The sequence below is a fragment of the Rattus rattus genome, chromosome 9 (assembly GCF_011064425.1).
Source record: "Rattus rattus isolate New Zealand chromosome 9, Rrattus_CSIRO_v1, whole genome shotgun sequence".
Taxonomy (NCBI): domain Eukaryota; kingdom Metazoa; phylum Chordata; class Mammalia; order Rodentia; family Muridae; genus Rattus; species Rattus rattus.
Genome location: NC_046162.1, coordinates 72,505,730 through 72,526,203, shown reverse-complemented (window position 1 = coordinate 72,526,203; position 20,474 = coordinate 72,505,730). Strand labels below are relative to the sequence as shown.

Here is a 20,474-nt window from a genome sequence, read left to right as displayed (position 1 = left end):
AAACAGAGCTTCCTCCAAACCTACCCTGTAGCTCCCCAAATGGATTACTTCAGACTCCCCTGCCTCTCCCATCTCCTGCTCTCTGCCCTAATATTGCTCAAGCTCTCGATGAGCCCCAGTGTTACAGAGCGTTCCTCACGCTCAGCTTCCCCGTACTTCCTGGTGTGCCAGTCACTCATCAGATGTTAGGAGCCCGGACAACAGCAGAGACTGTGCTGGGTCCTAGGCACACAAGAGGAGAGCAATCAACGAGGTCTCTGCCCTCCCGGCAAGGAGGGGAAAGCGGCTGCTTATTAAAGAATCTGGAATAACAACCTGTGACAATCACTATGAAAAAGGTAAGAACAGAGAGAGGGAAGTGAGCGAGGTGTTAGGTTCCCGAGGCCACTCAGTTCCTGAACGTCCAGGGCTGGAAAAATAGCAGCACCTAATACACCAGGAGCCAGGAGCCCGGCTGAAGAGGGCAGAGGGCAAATCACAGGCCAGAATGTAATCTTACCTAGTCTTTCACGGGCTGCACAGACATCACAGAATCCTGTCAGGATAGCTACTTTTTTGGGGGTTTTTTGGGTTTTTTTTTCCAAGACAGGGTCTCTCTGTGTGGCCCTGACTGTTCTGCAACTTGCTCTGTAGACCAGGCTGGCCTCAGACTCAGAGATGTGACTGCTTCTGTCTCCTGAGGGCTGGGATTAAAAGCGTGTGCCACCAACCAGAGGGTGTTTTTTACATTTTTTATCTAATAAATAATAAATAATAGGACTTATTACATTTGTATCTATTTATTGTGTGGAGGTGGTCAGAGGACAACTTGGGGGAACTGGCTCCTTTCCTTCCACCATGTCTGAGGCCCAGGGTCAGGTCACCAGACTTGGTGACCTGCTGAGCTATCCCATGGCATAAGTGGTTTTAAGAGACTATTCTGCTGTATTAGTAAGCAGCCTGGAAAGGAGTGAGCAGGGGAGGGAGGGAGGCAGTCAGTGCAGAGCCCAAGAGATGCCATCAACAGCACACAGCAAGGGAGTGGCAAAGAAAGGGCAGACAGGAAAGAGCCCAGCTTGTGTCACCATGAGGAGAAATGTCAATGGCCGCTGTGCCAACCCTGCGGCTCATTAGTGCACCCCCTTAGCACCTGCTTTTCAGAATTTTACATAATGCCAGTCTCCCAGTCACTGAAACCACCATTCTGTTAAATGTTTACCAACCAACCATCTTACTATGCCCTGGGGATAAAAAACTCCAGATGTCCTGTGTCCTCCGGGTCACCTCCCAGCCCCTGGGTGTTGCCTTGGAACAGCCTCCTCTCTAAGTCCTTAGAGTAGTGTACAAAGCTCCCAGGGCTGGGGCCACCCTGCCTTCCGAGGCCTTCCAAAGCCCCCAAAGCTTTCCCCAGCCTCCCTACCTCCCAGTGCACAGCAAACAAGCAGCTCGGGGGTTCGGGGAACCTAGGTTCAAGTACAACTGTTCTGAGTGTTCGAGCCAGCACTAGACCCTAACCCCACATGGCTGTTGTCCCTTCTATCAAAGGACTGAGCTCGGGAGACACACATAATGTGTATGTTTGCACTTGTCACTTGGTTGTGCTGGAAGCTGGAGCAATGGCTCAGTCGTTAAAGGCTGGGCTCCCAAGCAAAAATAACAATTAGTTGAGCTGGGTGCTAACTGGTGGCTCGGGCTTAGGTTTCTCTATGGTATTGAGGATTGAACTCTCGTCCCTACACAAGCACCTACCTCTGAGCCATATTTCCTGCTGAGCCTGGGTCTTGCCCTGTCTAATATGACCATGTGGAACTATCTCAACTAACAGTTTAAAGTTTTATAAACTGGAGCTTCAGTTCACACCTTCCGAATGGTGGGTGACAACCATTGGACAGCCCAGGTCTAGAACACTCCTTACCTTACAGGAAGACCTGTTGGACAGTGGCCCACAGGGGCACCGCTATAGAGCTATTTGCATAACCAATTTGAATTGTCCCTTTAAAAGCAAAAGCAAAAACAAAAACTAAAGTTTATCACATAGAACTCAATATGTGGGCCAGGGTGTCCTCAAGCTCATAGAGATCCCTCTCTCTCTGCCTCCTTGCACACACCCATCTACTCTCTCTCTCTATTTTTCATTTAAGTTTCATTTATTTTATTTTATTTATTTATGTGTGTGTTTTTTGCATGTATGTGCATATATGTGCACATGTGTATGCCCGGTATTGCCAGATGCCAGAAGAGGATTTTGAGTTCTCTGGAAGTGAAGTTACAAGCAGTTGTAAGCCATCATGGGGGTGCCGGGAACCGAACCCAGGTCCCAGGAACCAACAGCTGCTGCCCTTAACCACTGAGCCATCCCTCCAGCCCTTTCCATCTCATCACAGCCAAGACTGTAAAGATTTCCAAGAAGTTCCCATTTTGGATTAGGACTTTCAACACCAAGCATGTAGACGTTTCTTCTCTTTGATCACACCTAGCACATGGGTTTTTAGTTCAGGGATAAGCATGCAGTGGATCTTTGGAAAATCCACCAATACGTTCTCGCAAGAACCATGTGAGAAGGAGTTGAGCAAAATTCAGCAAGTGTGACTGATAGGCAGCGCACGCCTCCAGTCCCAGCACCTGGGAGGCAAGGCAGGAGGATCAGGAGTTCATACCTTGTCCAGATATAAAAAGAATTCAAGGGCAGCCTGTGATGCTCAAGACCCTGTTTCAAAAGGTGGAAAAAGTTGCTAATTTGTGAAACTGCATGATGAATACACGGGTTCCATCATATCATCTTTTACTCAGTGTATTTAATTCTTTCTAAGCTAAAAGACTTTAAAAACAAATTCACTGATATACGAATTGGCCATAGTTAACACTTTCTAGGAAACCATAAACTATCATATGGTCGGGTTTGCACCATTTCATTACTGACCCATACCAAGTAAAGAACGGAAGCAGTGGGCCTTCATGATCCCAGAGTACAGCTGTCCCTGTGGATGCCAAAATACTCTAGCAGGCTGGGCGATGGTGGCCATGCCTTTCACGCCAGCACCTAGGAGGCAGAGAGGCAGGCTGATCTCCCAGTTGGAGGCCAGCCTGGTCTAAATAGTGATATTTCAAGACAGCCAGGGCTACGCAGAGAAACTTTATCTGGGGAAAAAAGAAAAAAAAAACAAAAACAAGAACACCAAAACCTGTTAGAGACGGGGATCAGTAAAACGCTACACACACAGCAGTATCTGATCACCTGATAATAAGGCCGCTGGCTTTGATGCCTCAGAGGAAAAACAAACAAACAAACAACTTCCCATGTCCAAATTCTAAAGCAGACACTAGGCCTGAAGGCTCAGGGACAACAGGGCTTGCTGCTCAGTTTGGTGACCCTGGTTCCAGGACCACTTGCTGGGAAAGGAGAAGCAACTCCCAACAGTTGTCTTCTGACCGCCACAGGTGAGCTTTGGGGAACACACAGAGCATGTTGCACACGCATGCAAATTAATAAATGTAACTTAATTTTTTTTTAATCAGACAATAGCAAAACTTCCAGTCCAGCTCGCCACACACTGAGCACTGGGCCTCCTGCAGGCAGGGCTGGCTCTCTCCAGGAGCAGGGGCATTGCAGAAGGCCACGAGAGCAGCCTGAGAAAGCCTCTGAAGACCTGCACAGCAGCCAGCCACTTTGTACCTGAGGCCTGTCTGGGTCAGGTTTCCCGCTGCTGAGTCAGCAAACCCTTATTCTCTTCCAGTTCAAGCCAGGAACAGCCCTCAGGGTTTACTCAATCCTAAGAGCACAGGAGGGAGGCCCACAAGGTTAAGAAACTTCCCAAGGCCTCCCAAGCACTGTCTGGCTCCTGAGGGCCAAGCCAGGGTCATAGGCAGGCTGCACTGTCTGTTTATGTCTCTACCCCTGCCCACCTCTCACTGTCTCTCCTGCGAGACTCTTCTCTTTCCCAGTTCCCTTCCAAGCGATTTCACACTCACTACCGTTTTGTATGAACAGTACGTACGTAGGGCACATCTGGTTTGTCTATTGTCTAGACCACCTACGGTGCGGTGGACAGGGGGGCACCCCGTCTGTTTTACTCCCCATCAGATTGCCAGTGCCAAGTACAGTGCTTGAGACCGGGGAAAATTCAAATGCTTGGTAGCTGACAACCACTGTTCAGTCAGTCCTTTCAAGAGGTATGTCTTAAATTCTCTATTTTAAACCCAAAATAAGAAGTACTAACAGTTTTAGGACTACTGCTTAAGAGACAGCACTGGGTGTGAGAGAGGACTAAGACATGGACAAGAGAGTGAGCTTAGGCAAACTTTACACAGCACAGGAAGAAACCAGGCTCTTACAAAACGCATACTCTGATTCCGACTGGCTGGTCATGGATAGACAGCAGTGTTTGATCTCGAATCCTAAGTAAGCTTAGGACTGGAGCCGCTCCTCGCCCCCATGCCATTCCCAACTGTGAAAATAAGCTGTGGAGGTGCCCACCGTCTCCGTTCAATAATCTCCTCAGGAGAAAGCCCTTAGAACCAACGTTCCAGGCAAATCCAACAGACAAAGGTTACTTCAAAGCCCACCTGGGTCTCCCATCCTGTGAGACTGCTTAGGAGAGGTCAAGTTCATCTTTCAATAGTCCCATTCATGCCCACTTATGCTCACAGTGACCTGTCAACGGCTTTGTTCACCAAAGGAAAACCCTCCCTTTCAAGGACTTAACTCCCCTGCAACTCCTGTAGGAGTTATTCTTTAGGCTTAACCGAGTTACCCCATTGAAGGGGCAAAGTCTTTCCAGCTGTGACCTCAGAGCAGAGGACTCTCTCCTTTCAACCTGGGTCAGATCCCAGAGCTCGTGGCTTGAAAGGGTTCCAGAGTGTGTGAAACACTCATGACCATACCACAGAATTCATGCTGGGGGCAGCAGAAGGCTGAGCTCTGACCCTGCTCTGACCTTGTCCTGCGAACCTGGCTTCATTCTTTAACCTCTCTGAACTTCAGCCTTATCATCTTAAAATAAGATTCACTGCCAGGTGTGGTGGTCACACCCTTAATCCCAGAACTACCGAGGCAGGGGGAGCACTCTGAGTTCAAGGATAGCCTGCTCTGGGGGCTGGAGAGATGGCACAATGGTTAAGAGCACTGACTGACCTCTGGGTCCTGGGTTCAAATCCCAGCAACCACATGATGGCTCACAACCATCTGTAATGAGATCTGATGCCCTCTTCTGGTGTGTCTGAAGACAGCTACAGTGTACTTATATATAATAAATAAATAAATCTTAAAAAAAAAAAAAAAAGATAGCCTGATCTACATAGCAAATTCCAGGACAGCCAGGACTACATAAAGAAACCCTGTCTCAGGATAGAGAGATGGCTTAAGATGGCTTAGGTTAAGAGCACTGGCTGCTCTTCTAATAGTCCTGAGTTCAAATCCCAGCAACCACATGGTGGCTCACAACCATCTGAAATAAAATCTGGTGCCCTCTTCCAACCTGAAGGCATACATGTAAGCAGAACACTGTATATATAATAAATTTTTAAAAAAGAAAGAAGGAAAGAAAGAAACCCTGTCTCATGGTCCCTACCAAAAAAAAATCAGAATTTTCTGAAGTTTGAACTTGGATAAGTTTAGAGCCCAGCACACAGCAATTCCATAAATAATAACCAGGCTAGTATTATGGGTGGTTAATTGTTTTCTATTTTTCTTGCTGAGACCGGGTCTCACTATGGAACCTTGGCTATACTGGAACTCGCTATGTAGACCAGGCTGTCCTCAAACTCACAAGACGTCTGCCGGCCTCTGTTTCCCAAGTGCTGTTTTCTACTTTTCAAAACATTGTCACAAACATCAAGTAAGTCTTGAATGAAACTCTCAAATGATAGGACGAGCCTGTAACCCCAGCTACTCTAGAAACAAAAGCAAAATCAAGGCCAGATTGGGCCGAAATACAAAACCTTGTCTCCAGAACAATAAAAAGGCCTGACTAAAGTAATTTCCTTTCTGCCACTGAGAACCTCAGATCCTTTGGGTTCGGAGGCTCAGATACTCTTGAGACTGTACTGGGGGTGGAGGCAAGGGGACACATAAGTCCTTGGGATGGAGGGTTAGCATGTGGTACACAGGCATACATCAGGCAAGACACTTACACACATAAAATAATAAAACGAATTTTTAAAAAAGAAAGTCCTCAATTTGTAAGAGACGGAGGGTCCGAGGTGCAAAGGAACCCAGGGATCACAGGTGACATCATCAGACCTACCAGGCCTCGAGATGAGCCACTCAAGACCGTCTCCACGCTCCTGCCTTCTAGCCTCCCTCTCACACTCATTTCATGTTAGACCTTCAGGCGCTGTAAGGAGTTTCAAAAGGAACAACATGCAACCTGGAATATTACCTTGAATCACCTTAGAATGCACATGTAAGAGTGTATCAGTACGGGGTTCCAGTCTCTTTAAATCAATCTTTATTTTTAACTGGAGAATTTAAAGGTGACGAAAAAAAAAAAAAAAACTTAGTGGACAGCCAGGACAAAGAGAGCTGACTGCCCATGGCTCATTAGTTCCTCCAGTTAATGCTTCTCTTGGGGACAGCAGTCAGCTAAAAGACAGTAGTACTCCAGGCAAACTGGACACCGTTCCTCCAGCCCAGGATCCCAGTCCGTGGATTCGTGGATTATCACCAGGGCTCTGAGTGCCAAGGCTTACCGGATGCTCAAGGTAACTGTTCTCTCTGTTGTTTGACAGCATCAAGTGGTATGGGGGTTCACTGTATGTCAAGCCTCAGTGACCTCATTTAACCTCCCTCAATGACCTCATTAACCCTCCTCGTAACTACCTGTAACTAATCCACTACCACTGTCCATCTAAGCTAAGACCACTGACTCTAAGACACGCGGATATTTTACACACCTAAAAGCATCTCGTGCCAGGGTAAGGCTCTGTAAGCCTCAACTGTTGCTATGAACACTAAGATGATATAGGCTTCACTGTCTCGGTGTTGCCACCGCCATGAAGGCTGTCTCGACAGGTGATGAGACTGAGGTACACAAAGACAGCAATTTCCCCAAGGTCACAGAGCTGATGAGCAGGCACACTGGGATGTAGTCCCAGAAAGCTGGATCACCTCTCCCCCAGGGTTCTTAAGGATCTAAGGGGGCCCCCACATTTCCACCAGGCGGAGGCCGGACCCCAGATGCTGACTGTTCACCAACACAGCAGAACAGTTCATCAGCCGGAGTCAAGCCTGACCTGTCATACAGACGCTGCTCTAGGTCAGCTCTCACACACTGCACTTGGCTCCAGGAAAAGCCGTGTGGTACAATGGGAAAAGCACATCTTAGGATAGAACAGTCAGGAGGCTGGAGGTCCAGCTCTGGGTCCAGTGAGCTTGTCATCCTGGTTAAGTCACGGAACAATCCTGAGCCCCTTTCCTCCACCATAAGAACAGGTTATGATCCTCCCTGGGAGGCCGGTCTATGCACAAAGGATGGGGTGCGGGGTGTGGCAGAGCTATGACTTGAAAATCCACGTTTATTTGGTGGTGGCCCACACCTTTCATCCCACCGCTTGGGAGGCTGGGGCAGGTGGATTTCTGAGTCGAAGGCCAGCCTGGTCTACAGAGAGAGTTCTAGGACAGTCAGGGCTACACACAGAGAGAAACCCTGCCTCCAAAAATGAAAACAAAAGAAAACCCCACCTTTTCAGTTCCAGTCAGCTTATGGTTTGGGATACCATCAAAGAACCCAACACCCCTGTAACCTCGACAATCCCTAAGTGGGACCCTTGGGAGATATTAAGGGTCAAACAAGAGAGAGAATTCCAAGAGGGAAAAAAAGGAAAGGGAAGTAAAGAAAGAAAAACTAGAGGCATGGAGAAGACAAAGGCAGCATTCTGTAATGGTCTTCCTAACTTGTGAATTAATGAACACATAAGAAAAAGGGAAAGATGCCTAACATCCAGGCACCGCCAACAAACATAAAGATGAGTATAATTTTGTATTGAACCTGACACAGAAACTGGTCTTTGAAGATTCAGTTTGCTATCAAAGTAATCTGGGGTAGAAAGATTTCTCCCTTTCTGTTTTTACTAAGTAACATTCTATATGTTTCTCTCTTCTTACTTCAAGAGCCTCAGAGAACGAGAGCTTTTGACTTTGATGGGACTCCCTCCTCCCTCCCCCTCTACCACATCCGCAGGGTCTGGCGGAGTCTAGCACATCACAGACCCTAAATAAAAAGTTATCAAATGAATATTTTTGACTCTAGGCAATGCCTCTGTTCATAACATCCTACAGTTACGCTACATAAAAGTGTAGTCAAGCTGGGGAGATGGCGCCGTTGGTATGGGGCTTGACTCGCACACATGAAGCTCGGGCTTTGATTCCTACACCACACAAACCTGGTGTGGTGGTGATGCAGGCCAGAAACCCTAGCACTGAGCAATTGGCAGCAGAAGGACCAGACATTCAATGTCGACCTCGGCTAGGAACAAGTCTAAGGCCAGCCTGGGATATGAGAGGCCTTTTCTCGAAATACATACATGCACACGCATGGTCTAACCTTTGCTGCTTTTCCTGGAAGCAGTCTAAGAGCATAATCCCTTTAACATACAGTAGTGTGTCTAGCATATGTGAGAACTCTCATTTCTCACCACTCAGCACAAACCACTCTTGAGCTGTCTTTCCTCACCTGTCCTTTACTACCTGTCGTTGAACTTCAGCACCTCCACGTTCAGATCCCAATCACCTTGTTTGTCTCCTTTCCTGAGGATAACCATGCAAGTATGTGCAGTCTCCCAGAGCCCCCCTCTACCCCCTGTCCAAGCCTTCATGTCCATTCCCAGGGAACTCAGGTAGATCAGCAAAACTCTGGCTTCATCCTCCTAGCCTCAAGACATTTGTCTGTCTTAGAAGACTCTGAAAAGGTATTGAAATCGTTTAAGGGTTGGGAAAAGCTAACAGAAATGGCGTTTTTCACCGGCCAATACAAGATACACTTCCCTGCAGGTCACCCCAATCCAAAAAAAAAAAAACGCAAACCCAGACCTGTCAAACTCCCTTCCCCAAGGGCCAAAGATCACTTATCCCTCTGTTTCCCTTGGTATTTTACACATACAAGTCACTTTCTGAGAAGACTATTCCTCTCAATTGAGTGCAGAGCAATGGTGTCAAGACACTTGGACCCCACACCGGAACAAGACACAACCTGTGTCCTCAGGGATCCCACACTTTTCCTTCAACTCTAAAAAAGTATGTCTTTACACAGTATCTATGAAATCTAATGACAAAGTATTCCTTAGCTCTAGGAAAAAAAAGAGCGAGGGTGTTTAACAGACTTTGCCCTTAAATTTGATGCCGTGTAACCATAACAACTATGGTTTAGGTAACCATCAACCCACTGAGGGGCTAAGTTTTCCAAAAATCGTTTTTCAGTGGAGGGGGGGCCCTCCCTTGCACCAACTCCCGCGCGCAGAGCTGGCGCTCCGGAGTGGCATGTGGTGCAATGGAGCCGGCGGTTCCCGTCCCAGCTCCGGTCCCTGGGTCTCCGCCACCGTCATCTCCGTGCTCCCAGTGGGGCAGCTAACGTTAGGCCTCAGCCCAATGTCACTTGTTAACCTTCCTATCTCCCTGGTTTTCAGTGCGCCGCCGCCTCCCTTTTAAAGCACACAAACCACCCCACGGTCCCCGGTGTCCACCAGGAGTTGCAGAAAAACAAGCGAGGCGCCGACAGCCACTGATAGATTCGCGCAAAAGTAACCGCACTCCTCCACTCCCAAGCTTCTCCCACGGTGGCCCAGGGGGCGGCGGGCAGCCGAGGCCCCACGCACAGAGGTGACAAGTGTTTCCCTTCAGCAAGCGTGTGGATACTGCTTCCCAGGATCTACACCGAGCGAGCGGCGGACGCCAGGCTGGGACCTGACGGCTTGCACCTCCCGCCCCAGGGCGACTCCGCCCCGCTCGGCCCCCAAGCAAGGGAAGGTCTCTCCCGGGACCACCAGTGCCGGCATCCGGAGCCCTGGCAGTGTGGAAGGGGCTGAACCGAGCCCCGCTGCGCCAACGGCTGCGGGAGCTGCCGGTATCCCGAAGCCGGGCCACCCAGCCAGGGCCTGCTCCGCCCGACGCTCCCTGCGTCGCCCCACCTGGACCCGAGGGTGCTCACCCTGGATCCGCTGGCTGCCTCATCCTACTGCGCCGGCGCCCGTTCTCCGCGGCCGCCGCGGCTCCAGCTCCAGCTCCGGCTCTGGCTGGGGCCGCCGTGCTGCTGCCCGCCCACCCCGGGCACCGGCCGCCCCGCCCGCCGGCGGACCCGCCCGCGGCCGCGGCCCCACCGCCCAACCACAGGGCGGGAGGGCGGAGCCAGCCGCGCACCAGACACGTCCAATCCAGCCAGTGTCGCACGCCCGCGAGAGGCCTCGGGGATCGGCCGGCGATTGGTCAGGGCTGTTAAAGGGGCCGCAGCGCTACGGACTGGAAAGAAGGGGTGGCCGCGACTAACTGCGGGTTACCTGGCAGAATCCCAGTGGGAGGAGCAAGCGTTTCTCCCTCCCATTGAAATGGAGGCGCTTTCCCCAGTTCTTTGCATTTCTTAATTTCCTCTTCCTGCAATTTAGCAACAAGTGCCTCCAGCCGGGAGGGAAACTGAGGTTACGAAAATAGCTGCTATCTGGCTAGGCTATTCTTATGAATGTCTTATGTCTTAGGAGGTAGTCGGACATTATCAGTCGCTGCTAGTTCCAGAAACTGGATTTCTGAGCTCCTCCTCCACACCTGACCATAACAACCAATCCCAAACCGATTAGTAGAATTAAGCGCCTAGAACTCGTGTGATGTAAATATATCATCTATTATGATCCTGGGTTTTTAAATTCAGGGTCTCCTGCAGAGTAGGCTGTTTTCAGACTTGATATGTAGCTAAAAGTAGCCTCGAACTCTTGACTTCCTGCCTCTACCTCTACCGCTAAGACTATAAGGCATACACCTGAATAACATAAATTTACCTTAGAGGGACGGCGTCTGGGGGGGCAAAAGAAGGAAGGTGACTTTTAAAGATGAGTTTTCACTTAAAATGAGCTTGGGACGGTGAAAACTACTTTTTCATTCAGCAATTCCTTACAGAGTAGAGAGAAGGGGGGTCGAAGGTATAGAGGGTAGGCAGGACCCTCACAGAATATTGGCAGATTATGATAGTGCTCTTTGCTTAGCAGCTTTGCCTTCTAAACCAGTGGATCCCAAACTTCAGCATCAGCCCATCCCAGAGGATTTTAGCATGCAGAGTCCTCCTAAATCCCACCTTGCATATTGTCAGCCTCTCATGGCTGTGAAATTAAAACTCGACCAGCCGAAAATAAAGCTAGACTCCTCTGTACAGTCAAAATCCATAGTATGTTTGAGAGACTTCCTAGTCAGTAAACCTAGAGACCACAAAGAAACTCAAACTGGTTCCCTGCACAGGACATAGCAAGAACTGAATGTTGACGGGCCCTAGAAGCAACAGATGACAGCTTGAACTCCTGCGGGTGGAAAGGCAGAGCTGTGGCCTAGCACTTAAGGAAGTCATTCTTGTTCTCTGACCAGTGAGATAATGCATAAGTATTTAATGGTGTGTGCGCACACACACACTCATCTCATCACTAGGACCAGTCATAACCCAGAAGGACACCCTGCCCCTCTGGTACCACATTCCAATGTCATCATCAAGTGCTGCTGCCTACACTCCTGGCTGAATTCCTCTTCCGGCCCGGGTATCCCAGACACCGTGTGACCCAGAAGTCTCTGCCCTAGATTTGAAGGCCAGACTAATAAAAGGTTATTAGTCACGTTTCACTAGGGGAATAGAGCGGGTGTCGGGGATACAGGAAACAACAGGAATTTATCTGATTGGCTTACACAAGACACTCTGTCTTCAGAGATGCTCAGGTCACGAAGCTGGGTGAATCAGTGGACCCTGTCTTTCACCACAGGGCTGGAGGATTCTCAGAGAGAGACACTGGTCTTCAGTCCATGTTGAAAATTCAAAGACATTGGGTCCGTGAAAGATCCTAGCAGGAGCATTCACCATCAAGAGGCAAAGACAGGCAGGCAAAAGGCTTAAAGTCTTCCCTCAGACCTCCTCAGATCTCAGCCTCTACAGGAGGCTCCCCACAACCTAATCAAGAACATCCCTCACAGGTGTGCACGGAAGCCCTCCTAGTTGGTTCTAGAACAAACCAATCAACTGCTGAGTATAAAAATCTCTCTTGGAACTTGGAATCCGAGCACTGGAGAGGCTGAGGGCAGAAGCTTACCCCGAGTTCGAGGCCAGCTGGTCTGTATATCCAAACCCAGAAGAGAAAAGCAGGGAGAAGAGAGGAGAGGGAGAAGAAAGGGGTTGGGGAGAAAATTGTTGTCTTGAGAGGTGAGGGTTCTAATCACAAGCACCTGTGTGGCAGGCCAAGGTCCCACCATCTGGTCTGTGCTGCAGCCATCTAAGGTCTGACTCCGAGCTGACAGCCCCCCAAACTCCACTTCCATCCCCTCATGAAAAAGCCTCTTAGAAAATTACCAAACTCCACCACAAACACTTGAGGTCCAGATGCCCTGGCTAACTGACACTTTTGCTTCGGTTAAACTGTTTGCCTGCTCTGCTTCCTCCTGTAACTGCCAACAGGGATATGGTTTTGGTGTTTTGCTTTTTTGTTTTACTTTTTTTTTCTCCCCATTAAAAGCTCCCTGCTGAAGGCAGTCAGGGCTGCTCTGTGAGATCCATCCTCTCCAGGCAGTTGCCGGCTGGCTTAACATTCCCCCCCTACCCCCTGGAGCCGAATCCAGGGCCTTGCGCTTGCTAGGCAAGCGCTCTACCACTGAGCCTAATCCTTAAATTGCGACTCTGGTTTTCTCAAGTGTTCCTTGGGGGTCTTTGCTCCACGACACCTGGAACTGCATGGCAAGCAACGGGTTTCAGTGGTGACGCAGCTTGAAGCTCTTCTTGGCCACATGTCGAAGCCGTCACCTTAGAAGAAAAACAAGAAATAGTGACCATCGTCCCCTTGCCTGGATCTAACCTTCCACAAATATTAGACTGATCAGCTTATCAGCAGCATAATCTCAAACTAAGGACAGTAAAGTCCAGTGTGAATGCTCCTCTTCCCCCTCCTCCTCCTCCTACTTCTCCTCTTCCTCCTCTTCCTCTTCCTATTTTTCTCCTTCTCTTCCTCTTCCCCTTCCTCTTCTCTCTCTCTCTTTTATTTATTTTATTTATATGAGTACACTGTTCCCTGTCTTCAGACACACCAGAAGAGGGCATCAGATCCCATTACAGATGGTTGTGAGCCATCATGGGGTTGCTGGGAATTGAATCTTTGGAGTCAGTGAGTGCTTTTAACCCATGAGCCTTCTCTCCAGCCTGAGGCCCTTCGTTTTTAAAGGGGAAGATTTTGAGGCATCGAGATGACTCACCAACACAGATGTCCACTACCAAGCCTAACGACCTAGTTTAATCCCTGGGACTCACCTGGCGGGAGAAGAGACCTGACCCTCAGAGATTGTCCTCATACCCTGTATGTAACACAGGCACCCACACACCTACACTCATAAAGTAAATAAAAGTAATTTTAAAAAAAGAGAAGAGGCTGCGAATGGTGGCACATCCTTTAACCCTACCTCTCAGGAGGCAGAGGCGTGGCGATCTTTATGAGTTTGAAGCCAGCCTTCTCTACACAGCAAATTCCAAACCATCCCTAGCTCCATAGTAAGACCCCCATCTCAAACAAACAAACGAATGAAGGAAAGAAAAAAATTAGCTAGGCAGTGGTGGCGCACACCTTCAATCCCAGCACTCAAGAGGCAGAGGCAGAGGCAGGGGGATCCCTGAGTTAAAGGCTAGCCTGGTCTACAGAGTGAGTTCCAGGACAGCCAGGGCTACTCAGAGAGACCCTGTCTTGAAAAACCAAAAAGAGCCTGGTGGCGGTGGTGGCATATACCTTTAATCCCACCTAGCAGTTGGGAGGCGGATCTCTGAGTTCCGGGCCAGCCTGGCTTACAGAGAGAATTCCGGGGCAGCCGGAGAAACCTGGTCTCAAATTTAAAAAAAATAAATAAAAAGGAAAAAAGAGAAAGAAAGAAAAGAATTTGTATGCTTTGAAAATTTGAACAAAGGCTAGCACACCATTGATGCTTCCTCCTAAGAGATTAGTATGCAGAGTAACCTGGTGTGGTAGACATTATCATGACTGCATGTGGTGTAGAGTGTACGGGTGCAGAAACTGAAGCTCACGGAGGAACAGTGATGGGTCTGATGCAGGGACAGCTAGTTAAAGGAAGACCCATCACTCCTGACCCTAATACTGGGCCCCACCTAACGTCTAACTGTTATGCTATGGGACCTGCCAGTTCTGCTACAGGACCTGCCAGTTCTGCTACAGGGCCTGCCAGAACACCTCTTGCTGCTGGGCACAGCATAAATTCAAAAGGCAAAAGGAACAAATAGCACTGACCTCTGCCAAAAGGAAATTTAATACAGGAGCACAGCTGTGGAGTTGAAGTCCAGTTAACAACTGCTTGCCCTTGATTTGAGCAGTTATATAATTCAAACTCATCGATAAAAATGGGAAAAAATAAAAATTTTGCATAGATTTTCCTGTAACCCATGGTGGCCTCAAATTCACTATGTAGCCAAGGATAGCCTTGAATTCATCCCCCTGCCTCTACTTCAGGAAGTTCTAGGATTACAGGTGAGTACCACCATGCTCAATATATGAATTGCTAAGAACTGAAACCAGAGATTTATACACACTAAGTAAACACCAACTGAGCTATCCTACCCCTTTATCCCTGAAGAAAACTAAATTCCACCTCTGGGCTTGTGCAAAGACCCCGTTAGCTGAAGATTGTATGGCCCCAAATCATGATAGTGCGATTGGTGATTTTTTTTTTTAAAGATTTATTTATTTTATGTATACGAGTATACTGTAGCTTTCTTCAGACACACCAGATCCCATTACAGATGGTTGTGAGCCAACATGTGGTTGCTGGGATTTGAACTCAGGACCTCTGGAAGAGCAGTCAGTGCTCTTAACCGCTGAGCCATCTCTCCAGCCCAACGATTGGTGATTTTTGTTGTTGTTGTTAAAGATTTATTTATTTTATATATGAGTACACTGTCAACGTCTTTCAGACACACCAGCAGAGGGCATCAGATCCCATTACAGGTGGCTGTGAGCCACCATGTGGTTGCTGGGAATTGAACTCGGGACCTCTGGAAGAGCAGTCAACACTCAGAACCGCTGAGCCTTCAATTGGTGATTTTTTTCGATTCTTCTCCCACCCCCCATCCCCCATCCTCCCATCCCCTCCCAGGGCCCCTCCCAGGGACGGAACCCAGGGCCTTGTGCTTGCTAGGCAAGCGCTCTACCACTGAGCTAAATCCCCAACCCCTTAAAATTCATTTTTGAGGGCTGCATGTGTACCACTGCATGCATGTAGAGCATGTGGAGATTAGAGGACAACTTATGGGAGTCAGTGCTCTCCCTCCATCACGTGGGTAACATGGATGAAACTCAGGTTATCAGGCATCAGACTTGGTGGCAAGCACCTTTCTCAGAGTCAGCTCTCCGGCCCCCACTGATAGTTTTAAATGTTACGATAGGATAAATGCGAAACGCATTCGATAGAATAAAACTGTATTTCAAATTTTGACATTTTCTCACATTGGCAGTACGTGAAAGGGTAGTTTCTCAATGTTGGGCTTTGGCAGTGAGCGACAACTCCCCGACCACGTGACTGGGAGGGGCTCGGGCCGATACTCCACAGCACGTTGGGAGGCTACGCTCTGAAGTAAATTAGGAATATTCCTGTGGTTTTGTTCGTTTGTTTTACCTACAGTATAACCTCTTTATAGGGCAAGGAATATGTAGGTGTTGTGGATTTCATTGAATGCTTGGATTATGGGTTCCCAAATTGCACGAGAATCCCGCAGGTGAAAAGCTGAGAGTCTCTGCCCCCAGCTGGTTCTAACTGGTAAATAAAGTTGCCAGTAGCCAATGGCTTGGCAGGGAGACAAAGTCAGGACTTTAGATTTCCCAGGCAAGAACCCAGGAAAGAAGAAGGATTGAGTACCACCGTGCCAGGGAAGCAGAACGATCAGGTTTGAGAGCTGCAGAAGTGGGAGCATACACACAATCATGTAAAAGCCGGGGGAAAAGTGGCCCTAAAGCCCACCCACCATTGGATCTAGGGTAGCAAAGATGGGATGTAGATTATAGTAAGTAATAATTCAGAGGTATGGGAGGGGAGGCATTAGCAATGTGGAAGTTTGAGCGTGGCCCAGCCATTGCACTGTTTAAGGCATATTAAAATAGAAGGCTCTGTGTGTGTGTGTGTGTGTGTGTGTGTGTGTGTGTGTGTGTGTGTGTCTTTCATTCGAGAATCCAGAGCATTGGGAAGATTGCAAGGAATGAGTGCTGCTGCCTTCTGGGAGATTAGAGTGGATTAATCCTACTACTGCTGCTACACGTAGAGGTTTTATGCAGATCAGGGGCTGTGATGCTAAGTTTACATATCAACTAAGGTTGCTTGCTTTATATCCAACATTCCTGAACATAGACTCTAAACCCACAGCATGAACAGAATAGGCTAACACAGTCTCCCTACCTTATAATTTTTCCTAAATTACGTTTTTGTTTCTTTTGTGTGCACACATGCGTATTTATATGTAGGTGCATGAATGCCTGGCAGAACATGTGGAGGTCAAAGGACACTTACAGGAGTCCATCTCTTGTACCACGTGGGTCCCAGGGATCGAACTCAGATCATCAGCCTCGGGGCAAGCATTTTTGCCTCCAGAGCCACCTTTCTAGCCATACAATAGAATCTCAAGTCTTAGAAATCTAAGCCCGGGGTTGGGGATTTAGCTCAGTGGTAGAGCGCTTGCCTAGGAAGCGCAAGGCCCTGGGTTCGGTCCCCAGCTCCGGGGAAATAAAAAAAAAGAAAAGAAATCTAAGCCCATGTAAGTTATAATTCTACATTGTAAATCTAAGTTATATCTCCGGCTTCTGCCTCTCTCACACAGTTCTCTCATACCCCAGACATCTGCTATACATTAAGTCTACATGAATTTTCAGTATTTGAAGTATTCTTGATTACAAATTTCAAGATAATCCTTTTCTCATGAATCCATAAACAACAAAGCTAGTCCCATTTTTGCCGCTGGAGGGATGAGTGGTTAAGAAAAAGCAAAGATCGGGCTGGGGATTTAGCTCAGTGGTAGAGCGCTTACCTAGGAAGCGCAAGGCCTGGGATCGGTCCCCAGCTCGAAAAAAAAAAAAAGAACCAAAAAAACAAACAAACAAAAGAAAAGCAAAGATCCAGGCATATAGCTCAGTTGATAGAATGACTACCCCACACATAGGAAGCTCCGGGTTTGATCCCAGCACCACATAAACTAGGCGTGAGGACACATCCGTGCAAGCTGGACGATTAGAACTTTAAGGTCAGCCTCAGCTACTTAGTGAGTTCGAGGCAGCCTGGGACACATGATGCCAGAAAGAAGAAAGAAAGGAGAGGGGAGTGGGAAGAGACAGAAATGGGGGGGGTTGGGGGAGTGGGGATTAAAGGTTGAACCACTTGTTCGTCTAACAAATGTTAGGGACCCATTGTGTCACATATCGAACATTCCAGAAGTACCAGGTTGGGTGGTGGGCAGCAGTGCCCAGGTGGACAGCAGATGTCAGATCTAGGGATGAAAGCCCTATAAATCTGTAGAGCAGGTCTGGAGAGATGGCTCAGTGGTGAAGAGCACTGACTGCTCTTCCAGAGGTCCTGAGTTCAATTCCCAGCAACCACATGGTGGCTCACAACCATCTGTAATGGGATCCGATGCCCTCTTCTGGTGTGACTGAAGACAAAGACAGTGTGCTCATATACATAAAATAAATAAATATATAACCAAAAGTTGGTAGGGCAATGCAGACTCCCTCAGATGTAGTAAGCCCAGGAGAACAGAGGGAGAGAACTAGACCTTTACAAACCCTAGGGTTTCCCAATAATGCTTTAGGGTAACCAGATGAAGGTTGTTAAGCTAACTCAGAAAAGTAGTGAAAACCCAAAGGCACCAGACACAGTGGCCTACCTCTGTAATCCAGCAGGAAGATTGGGAATTCAAGGTCACCTTTGGCTTGGCAGTGAGTCTGAAACCAACCTGGGCTACATAAGAAATAGTGTTGGGGGGGCTGGAGAGATGGCTCAGAGGTTAAGAGCACTGCCTGCTCTTCCAGAGGTCCTGAGTTCAATTCCCAGCAACCACAGGGTGGCTCACAACCATCTGTAATGAGATCTGATGCCCTCTTCTGGTGTGTCTGAAGAAAAACAGCTACCGTGTACTTATAGATAATAAATCTTTTAAAAAAGAAAAGAGGGTTGGGGATTTAGCTCAGTGGTAGAGCGCTTGCCTAGGAAGCGCAAGGCCCTGGGTTCGGTCCCCAGCTCCAAAAAAAAAAAAAAACCAAAAAAAAAAAAAAAAAAAAAAAAAGAAGAAGAAAAAGAAAAAGAAAGAAAGAAAGAAAGGAAGAAAGAGTATTGGAGGGTTTAAAGAAAAAGTGCTGACATATTAGGCCCAAGGAGGAAAGGAGTTTTTGAGTTGGTGGCAGAGGCAATGTGGGTGGGACTGGGAATATGGAGTCTCTGGAGCCGAGCTAAGAAGAGCAATGAAGAAAAGAGACAGGGAAGCAGGCAGTGATGGCACACGCCTGTAGTCCCAGCATTCGGGAGGCAGAGGCAGGGGGATCCATCTCTATGAATTTGAGGTCAATCCAGGCTACAGAACGAGTTCCAGAACAGCTAGGGCTACACAGAGAAATGCTGTCTTTAAAACAAACGAAAGGGTGGGGAGAGGCGATGGGGGTGGGGTGGATTGTGGAGGCTGAGAGAAGAGGTCTGAGGAGACAGGAAAATGGTCCCCTCTTCCCCAGAGCTTGATATGAATAAGGAGGGGTTTGGTGCTGTTTCATTCATAGGTGGAGGCAGGAAGCAGAGGAAGCTCTGGCTTGGTGGTGGCTTCTGGCTTTTAGCTTGTAAGCAGGAACGAGGCTAATCTCTTGAGAGTGGGTAAGGAGCTGATAATCAAGAAGCCACGTAGGAAACAGATGCTGGGAAGGCCCCTGAGGGGACTGAAAGGGGGAGCTGCCGCTGGAGAGGGATGTTCTAGGCCTGACAGAAGCCATCTAAAGGTTGGTTTGCAGGGGTCGGGGTGAGGCTGTCACAGTTTGAGGTGCTGCGGAGTCTGGTGGAGGAGCCATGCCAGCAAGCAATGAGAGGCAGCTGGTCACATCGCGTCCCCAGTCAGGAAGCAGAGCGGTGTGCGATTCAACCTGTGACCTGTCCACGTTTAGAATGAGTCTTCCTACCTTGGGGAATTCAGTCTAAAAACCCCTTACGTCATACCCAGACGTTTGTCTCCTAGGCGGTCAGCCCTTCCTCTTGTCAAACTGATAACCAGTATTAACCATCACAGGCCGTTTAAGACAGCAGGGCTTCGGTTTTGCATGAGCAGATCTGGGGGCTGTGTCCTGAGGAATTCAGGGTCAGTGACTAACAGACACTGAATGTGGGAGGTCTTAGAACAGCGTGCCTGAAACGATGTGTCACCGGTTCTGTGTCAGACAGTAAAAGAAGGGAACCCAAAGAACCAGAGCTAGGATGAACCAGACTTCCTGTTCATGCAGGCACAGAGGAGACCAGACAAGCACAGGCAAATTCCAATCAGTGACAAGGTCAAGAGTGATGACAGAAGCAGAACACTTAACTTCTAAGGGAACTGGAGTCCTCTAGGTTAACTCTGGATCCTCTGTGGACACTCCCCTGAGGCCTGGAACAGCCCAGATGTCTTTTTTATCTCACCTTGTGGAAGCAACTGTTCTTGTTGGGCGGGGGAAAGCTACCTCTCAGCTAGCCGTCCTTCACAAAGGAAAACCTGTTACTAATCAGGAGGCCTGCCATCTGTCACAAGAGATAAAGCATTTGTGGGAAAGCTTTCTGAGGAGAGTCCTCACCTGGAAGTCAGATAGTCAAAAAAAAAAAAAAAAAAAAAAAAAAAAAAAAAAGAATTCAGAATTCAAGAATTCCTTTTTTTTTTTTTTTTAAAGAATTATTTATTTTATGTATGTGAGCACACGGTAGCTGTCTTCAGACACAGCAGAAGAGGGCATCGGATCCCATTACAGATGGTTGTGAGCCCCCATGTGGTTGCTGGGAATTGAACTCAGGACCTCTGGAAGAGCAGTCAGTGCTCTTAACCTCTGAGCTATTCCTCCAGCCCCTGCCTCTAACTTTAAAATGGTGACTTATGCACCCTGATACAGCGTAACTAGAAGCAGAAAAATGTCGGTTCTCCACCAGGTCATTCGATGGAACTGGGAATGGAAGTGTTGGAGTCACCAGTCCCTGCCATCTCCACGTGGCCGTTTAGTCTCTACTTAATTCAGAAAACAGAGGTGGGACCCATGTTTGGGTGAGAACTTCGACAAAGAAAATGTCTGGATCTGTT

At 48.2% G+C, this 20,474-nt stretch overlaps 1 protein-coding gene across 2 annotated transcripts in view; it reads right to left on the bottom strand.

Moving 5' to 3' along the window:
- The window catches only part of Tex2 (testis expressed 2), a 104,596-nt gene extending 94,355 nt beyond the window's left edge, over positions 1-10,241 (bottom strand). For both annotated transcript variants that reach the window (XM_032911772.1, XM_032911773.1), the window contains exon 1: positions 10,119-10,241. The gene's annotated coding sequence lies outside the window, so the exon portion shown is untranslated. The remainder of the gene's footprint in view (positions 1-10,118) is intronic.
- Positions 10,242-20,474: the final 10,233 nt, after the last annotated feature.